Here is a 7,786-nt window from a genome sequence, read left to right on the forward strand (position 1 = left end):
TTATTTATTTAATTTTATTATTATTATTCTAAAATTTGCTATAGGGCATATGTGCTCATCAGAGAGAGACAGAGTGGGAAAGTGAGAAAGCAAGCTGCCACATCCAGGACTCAAACTGCAGTCAGCCATGTGAGAGTCCAGGGCCCCAACTACCACTCTACCTGCTGGTGCCTGGACTACCTAAAGATTAGTGATCTGAGGGAGTAAGAATATATATTTTTAATATTTATAACTTTATTTATGTTTAATTTGTCCAGAGAGGGAGAGAGAAAGAGAGAGAGAGAGAGAATGAGAAAGCAAGCCACCAGGTCTGGGACTCGAACTGTGGTTGCTCATGTGGGAGTCCAGCACCCTTAAATATGACGCCACCTGCTGGCCCCGGGAGTAAGAGTATTGTGGGACTTTGACAAATGTATACCAACTGATAACCATGACAGAGCCAAACACATAAATCATACTTGTATTTCAGTTCCAAGGTTAAGTTTTAACAGTTTTAAAATTCCAAAAGTCCTGGGGACCAGCAGTTAGCGTAAGGGCTATGTCGCTGGACTCCCCTGTAGTCGACCGTGGTTCGAGTCCCGGACCCGGTGGCTTCAACTCACACCGGGCGCGTGTGCGTGCATGCCCAAGATCCCGAGAGGAGAATGGAGGAGAAGCGATTGCGGCGTGGCCATCCCCCCTGGGGAGTGATTTCCTGCTTTCTATCTCTCTGTCTCTCTCTGTCTGTCTGGCAAGCGCACGCGCCCTATAGCAAAAACCTCTCCAAAAAAAAAAAAAATTCCAAAAGTCCTGGGGACCAGCAGTTAGCGTAAGGGCTATGTCGCTGGACTCCCCTGTAGTCGACCGTGGTTCGAGTCCCGGACCCGGTGGCTTCAACTCACACCGGGCGCGTGTGCGTGCATGCCCAAGATCCCGAGAGGAGAATGGAGGAGAAGCGATTGCGGCGTGGCCATCCCCCCTGGGGAGTGATTTCCTGCTTTCTATCTCTCTGTCTCTCTCTGTCTGTCTGGCAAGCGCACGCGCCCTATAGCAAAAACCTCTCCAAAAAAAAAAAAAATTCCAAAAGTCCTGGGGACCAGCAGTTAGCGTAAGGGCTATGTCGCTGGACTCCCCTGTAGTCGACCGTGGTTCGAGTCCCGGACCCGGTGGCTTCAACTCACACCGGGCGCGTGTGCGTGCATGCCCAAGATCCCGAGAGGAGAATGGAGGAGAAGCGATTGCGGCGTGGCCATCCCCCCTGGGGAGTGATTTCCTGCTTTCTATCTCTCTGTCTCTCTCTGTCTGTCTGGCAAGCGCACGCGCCCTATAGCAAAAACCTCTCCAAAAAAAAAAAAAATTCCAAAAGTCCTGGGGACCAGCAGTTAGCGTAAGGGCTATGTCGCTGGACTCCCCTGTAGTCGACCGTGGTTCGAGTCCCGGACCCGGTGGCTTCAACTCACACCGGGCGCGTGTGCGTGCATGCCCAAGATCCCGAGAGGAGAATGGAGGAGAAGCGATTGCGGCGTGGCCATCCCCCCTGGGGAGTGATTTCCTGCTTTCTATCTCTCTGTCTCTCTCTGTCTGTCTGGCAAGCGCACGCGCCCTATAGCAAAAACCTCTCCAAAAAAAAAAAAAAAATTCCAAAAGTCCTGGATTTCATAATAAAGAATAAACAGAAAGCATTATTTTTTATATACAGTATGCATTATCAAGGCTTTGTTCATTACATAAGCTTGCCTAATTATTATATTACCCTAGGGAAGTATAAACACCCTCAATTTATGAATTTTCCTTTTAATAAGATAACAAGACCCTATTATCATTTTATCATAAGCACATTTTACTTATTTAATATGTTTATGTAAAATGTAAAAATTCCCATTTTACTGATGAAGAACTTGAGGCTCAAACATGGTTAGAGGTTGTTCACGTCCCCTAACTAGTGAGTGGTAGAGCAAGGGGTTGAATTGAAGTATGTATCGTGCCAGAGCTCACCCCTGGTCTATACTGATGTCATGGTTCATTATCAAGTAACTCACTTTTTGCTACCTTTTGATGGTATTATGGGTCAAATTATACTTTCACAGGCATATAAAAATGCATAGAACAACTCTCTACTAAAACAAAGAGTATCTATGTAACTTCATGTTATTTTCATAGCCCAATAGCTATGAAACATTCTCCAGTGTTCAATCATGTGATGCTATCTACATGGTACTTAATAGAATGAATCATGTCTATTCTTGAGTTTTTTTGCTACTAGATTAGCTTAGCTATTAAATAGTGTATTTACTCTTAGATTGAAACATGAATATCAGGAAACTTAAATTTCTGATTTCTAATCTTACTTCAGGATGTTTTTGTTTTTAGTGACTTTCAGGAAAGAAAAAAATATCATAGTTCCCCATAGTAGGTGTACTATTTTTCTAGGATTAAACAACAGAAATATGTTTTCTCACAGTTCTGGAGGATAGATGTCCGAAAGCAAGGTATCAGCAGAGTTGGTCCTAAGGTCAGTGAGGAGGATCTGTCCCAAGCCTTTGTCCTGCTGGCAGTTTTTGGCCTTCCTTGGCTTGTAGATGCATCACCCCAATCTCTGCCTTCTTCTTCACATGGCGTCCTCTCTCCGTGAATGTCTGTCTCTGTGTCCACATTTTCCTTTTTATAAGGACAAGAAACATATTGGATTAGGGCCCTCCCTAATGACATCATCTTAATTCATTATTTGCACAGACCCTATTTCCAAACAAGATCACATTCATAGAAACTGGAGGTTAGGAATTCAATATCTTTTTTTTTTCGGGGGGGAGGGAGGATACAATTAAACACATAATAGTAGGCTTTTTTTTCTGAGATAGTAGATTTGAAAATGCTTTCATAATGGTTATATTCAAAGGTTTGCAGTTTATCAAAGCATGTATGAATATTTGTTTTGGAATAGGGCTGACATTTGCATTATTTTGTTCTTATACAAAATTTTAGGGGGGGGGGAGGTCAGCCAGCGGCATGGTGGTTGGGGTGTTGGATTTTCACATGGCTAAGAGTGGTTTGAGACCCAGGCCTGGTGACTTGAAAATCACAGCAAATAAATGAATAAATAGATAAATAAATAAATGGATGTTTAAAAAATTTTAGCAAGAACAAACTCGAGAACTGTCATGGATAGTTTTCAATAAAATAAAAATGACTGTCATCAAAATGCACGAAGTAGGTAATGCATATATGAGATGAGTGTAGCTGGTGCTTTGGTGAGGTCGGGATTTGACTAGGCGTGCAGAGCGACAGGATGTTGCAGAAACAAAGAACACGAGTTAAGGTTCTGACGCAGGGCGTATTTTATGTGTCGTGAACTGTGGTGGTGAGGGGAGGCATCAGGGCCAGTTATGTGGACCAGGAATCCTGGTTCAGGCCCTTTAGGGATAATGTCAGTTTTAGCTATCAACCTTCCAAGAGTTGCCGTAGAATTTATTTCTGATTTCATTATGTAGAAAAGTTGGAATATACCAAGAAGAAGAAAAGCATGACCTGTACCCCTACTAGTCATTATTAATATTTTGGCATCTTCACATACTTTTTGTCAAATTCCTGCCTTGTTTCTTCATTGCTATTGGAACAAATAAACAGTTTCCTAAAATAAATCAGAGTCCAGGCGCTCCCTGCATATGCATCTGTATTTGATATCTAGCAGGTACCAGCCTTAATGAGCATTAGTGAGGAGTTGGGTCACCTTAATGTTACATACCATTAGGTCAAGGCAGGTGGGCTTTGTGTGATTCAGTCCTTTGCCTTCATTTTTTGTCTTTTTTTTTCAAAAAAATTTAAAAAAATTATTTTATTTAACTTTATTTTTTATTTTATTTGACCAGTGAGGGGCAGAGTGAGGAAGACAGAGAGGGAAAGTGAGAAAGCAAGTCACCAGGTCTGGTGCTCTAACTATAGGTGACCATATGGGAGTCCAGTACCCTTAACCACCGTGTCACCTGCCAGCCCATTTTTAAAAATATTTTTTAAAAAATGAAAAAAAATTATTTGTTTAATTTTATTTATTATTATTGTTTTTGAATTTGCTATAGGACATATTAACTCACCAGAGAGAGAGATAGAGATAGCTAGATAGAGGAAGTGAGAAAGTGAGCTGCCTAGTCTGGGACTCAAACCATGGTAGGCCATGTGGGAGTCTACTACCTTAACCACTATGCCACCTGCTGGCCCAAATCTTTGTATTAATTTTTTTAATTGCCAGAGAAACAGAGAAAGAGAGAAGATGAGGAAGAATGAACCCCTCCAGTGTAGTGTGGTCATGCCTCAATTCCTTTTCCATTCCTCCATCTTGTTGGTATTTGGAACATGAATACACACAAGGCAGGCATGTTTTTCACACTACCAGGGCTGGGATTTGAACTGTGTTCACTATGTGGGACTTACTTACCTCTCTTTTCTACTAGGCCATGGGGCCAACGAGCAATTTTTTTTTTTTTTTGATTATGTCTTACTGGAGAGAGATATAGAGAGAGAAGAAAGAGAAAGTAAGAAAGCAGCCCCCCAGGGGACTGGTCTGTTTTTCAAACCAGCAGGTCCAGGACTTGCTCCATACAGTAGGCCATGTGGATCCAACCACCTTAACAACCATGCCACCTGCAGGTCCCAGTCAAGATCTTTTTTTTTTTTTTTTTTTCCCAGTCAAGATCTTTCTAATGATCACTTCACTCTCTTGGTTTAACTCCTTTATTCAAGATTAAGGTCCAACTTTGGAGCTTACGAGGCATGTCTGTAATCCTTCTCATGCCCTTGTCTTCTCATCTCCTTTCTCAACACTACTTGAAATTCTCAGATTGTTTGTACCTTTCTTCACCTCCATCATTTTTCATCTCTTCCCTCCACTAAGAGTACCCTTTCTCTGCTTGTCCCTTTGTCCAGATGCTACGTAGCATTGGCACTCATTGCAAATGACATTTCCTCTTGGAAGTCTTTTAAGCCAGTCTTTTTGCTCTGTTAGGATCATGAACACTTTCTGTAAAACCTCTTAAGGAATTGATTGTAGGGGATTATAGTGGCCAGTTTTCATCCCTTCCTTACTGCCCTGAGCTATTCAGATGCTCTGCTAGGCGCTGTAGAAATTGGAAACCAAAACAAAGAGGAGTTTCAGGAGTTTGTGGCCTAGTGGAGGACTGCTCTATATGTAAATACATATGTGATTTTTTTCTACCAATTTTGGTTAGTTGCAGGGAAATGGTGATAAGGAATATAAGGAAGGATTATTTAGAAGAAAATCCCTGTTCGACCCATGAAAACGGAATCGTGACTGGAAAGGTTTGTGTAGTGCCTGAAGGTTAATAAAGTGTATTTGTTTCCAGGTGGCTGTGGACCTACCTCACAGGTCGAGGCAGGTGTTCTCACTCTTCCTATTCCAACTTCCTTACCTCTCCCTACAAGACGTGCCCCGGAGCCTCAGCCCCGTGGTTACTACCACACCGCGGTATGATGCTTTATTTTCTCACTTTATCCTTTCTGTTCTACACAGGAGCTGGGTTATTAGAATGTAGCTGTTTGTTTTCATAAACAACTATGGAGAACTAAAAGAGGGATGTCTCAATAACTTCAATATTGGGATATATTTTATATCGTGTACTATGCCTTTTTAAATTTATACCTGTTCATAATAACCCCAAACAGGGCCTTGCTCATGATAGGCACTTAGTACTGCAATTTTATTTGAATTATATCTAGTTGATAAGTGCTTCTTATTGATTTTTAACAGTTTTTAATCTAATTTTTTATTCCCCTAAATAATAAAGAAGTACATAACATTCATTTTACTTACACTTGTAAACAATGCCTTGCAGTAATATTTAATCAGTTCCTCAATTCTTATGACAGAGCCTCAAGTAGGAACTGATGAAATCCCGTATCAGGAGTCCATAGCTGTTTTATTATAAGACTTTTTATCAATAAGAGTGAACACTGTAGCTAGTAACGAAAGTATTTTTTCTTCATGAAAAGTGGAGGTATGTTTCTGAATTTTGGGAAATGTCAAAGTAATTTTGGCTATAGTCATACTCTGTTTAATGCTATTGAGAATATTGCTAACATTAACAAAAATATTCTGTAATTTCCTCCGTTATTGCTACTGGTGATGAGGGATGTGAAGTTGGCATGCTTTCATGTTTTGTGCATTACCATTATACACTTCTGATTTTATATGTCAGAAGCAGTCTTTGTTTTAGCTAAGACAGTGGAGAACATTTTTAGTTAGGGATAGGAACAGAGGTCAAATTGATTACATGCATATTATGTTGGTGATATATAGATGATATGTAGAATACAGTGAATGTATTTGAGTAAATACACATACAATTATTTTCTGTTTTTAGCATTTGCTATAAGGTACAGGTGCTTTCCAGAGTCGGAGAGAGAAAGTAAGAAATCACCCCCCATGGGTGGAGAGAGAAAGTAAGAAATCACTCCCCATGGGGAATGTCCATGTCCCAATTCCTTCTCCAGTCTTCTCTTAGGATTTTTCCATGTCCTAATTCCTTCTCCAGTCTTCTCTTAGGATTTTGGGTACACATGCATATGCACCTGGTATGTTTTTCAAGCCTTTGCATCTGGGACTCAAACCTTGGAGTTGGCCATGTGGAATCCAGTGTTTTAACCTCCATGCCACCTGCTGGCCCCATATATAATTTTTAATATAAGTTGTATATGGTATTTATATATTTCAGTTTTTTTTTCCCCATCAGTATATAGTAATGTAAGTATAGTGGAATGCAGTGGATTAAAGGCATAGATTTCATTTCTATAATGATTATTTGATTTTGTTATTTTTTGTGACCACTGGTAATACTCGTCTTGCAGATGTAAAGCTGTTGTTTATCAGGGAGCTTTGGCAAGAGGATTGGCTAGATCAGCAAGACATCTGCACCATGGAAAAACAACGTGAAGCTCATCTCTATGGATGGTGAGTCAGTGTCATCTTCCTACCTGAAAGATCATGCTAATATTATTTCATGTTTGTGACGATATCAAATAGCAACTTGATTTAACTTTGTTTTCTAAGGCACTGTTGGGATATTACATCATGATAGAGTCCAGAGGGTAGCACACAGCAAGTTGGTTTAACTTTGTTTTCTGAGGCACTGTTGGGATGTTACATCATGATAGAGTCCAGAGGGTAGCACAAATATGAAAAATAAAGGAAGCAATAATTTGTTGTTTAAAAGTAGCTCAATTAGAGGAGGCCAGGAAGTGCCATGGTGGTTAGGGTGCTGGACTCCCTCATGTCTGACCACAGTTCAAGTCCTGGATCTGGTGGCTTACTTTCTCACTATTCCTCTTTCTCTTCTGTCTCTCTGTCTCTCTGGTGAGTACATTTACTCTATAGCAAACTTAAAAAAATAAGTAAATAAATAAAATACAATAAAATAAGGAATTAAAAACATGTAGCTCAATTAACTTTCTCTCTCACCTCCATTCTCATTTCCATATAACACATGCCTATTTTTTCATGGGAGAGGTGTGTGTATGTGTGTGTGTGTGTGTCTGCATCCACATGTTGGGTGTTTTTAGACAGGGGTCTAACTGCCTCAGTCTCCTAAGTAGTTGGGATTACAGGTGTGTGCCACCATGCCTGCCTTTTTAGGGTGGACCAGAATGGAACCTGGAGAGCAGCAGTTAGCATAATGGCTATGTCACTGGACTCCCATGGGGTCGACCGCAGTTCGTGTCCCAGACCTGGTGTCTTAAAACACGCCAGGTTTGTGTGCGTGCATGCCCAAGATCCCAAGAAGAGAATGGAGGAAAAGGGATT

At 40.8% G+C, this 7,786-nt stretch overlaps 1 long non-coding RNA gene across 1 annotated transcript in view; it reads left to right on the top strand.

Moving 5' to 3' along the window:
- Window positions 1-7,786, top strand: part of LOC102470818 (uncharacterized) — a 54,283-nt gene that overhangs the window by 14,524 nt on the left and 31,973 nt on the right. The window contains exons 2-3 of the long non-coding RNA XR_001369496.2: window positions 5,334-5,455; window positions 6,835-6,937. This is a non-coding gene — a long non-coding RNA (uncharacterized LOC102470818). The remainder of the gene's footprint in view (window positions 1-5,333; window positions 5,456-6,834; window positions 6,938-7,786) is intronic.

The sequence above is a fragment of the Tupaia chinensis genome, unplaced genomic scaffold (assembly GCF_000334495.1).
Source record: "Tupaia chinensis unplaced genomic scaffold, TupChi_1.0 Scaffold143642_1, whole genome shotgun sequence".
NCBI classification, from domain to species: Eukaryota; Metazoa; Chordata; class Mammalia; order Scandentia; family Tupaiidae; genus Tupaia; species Tupaia belangeri.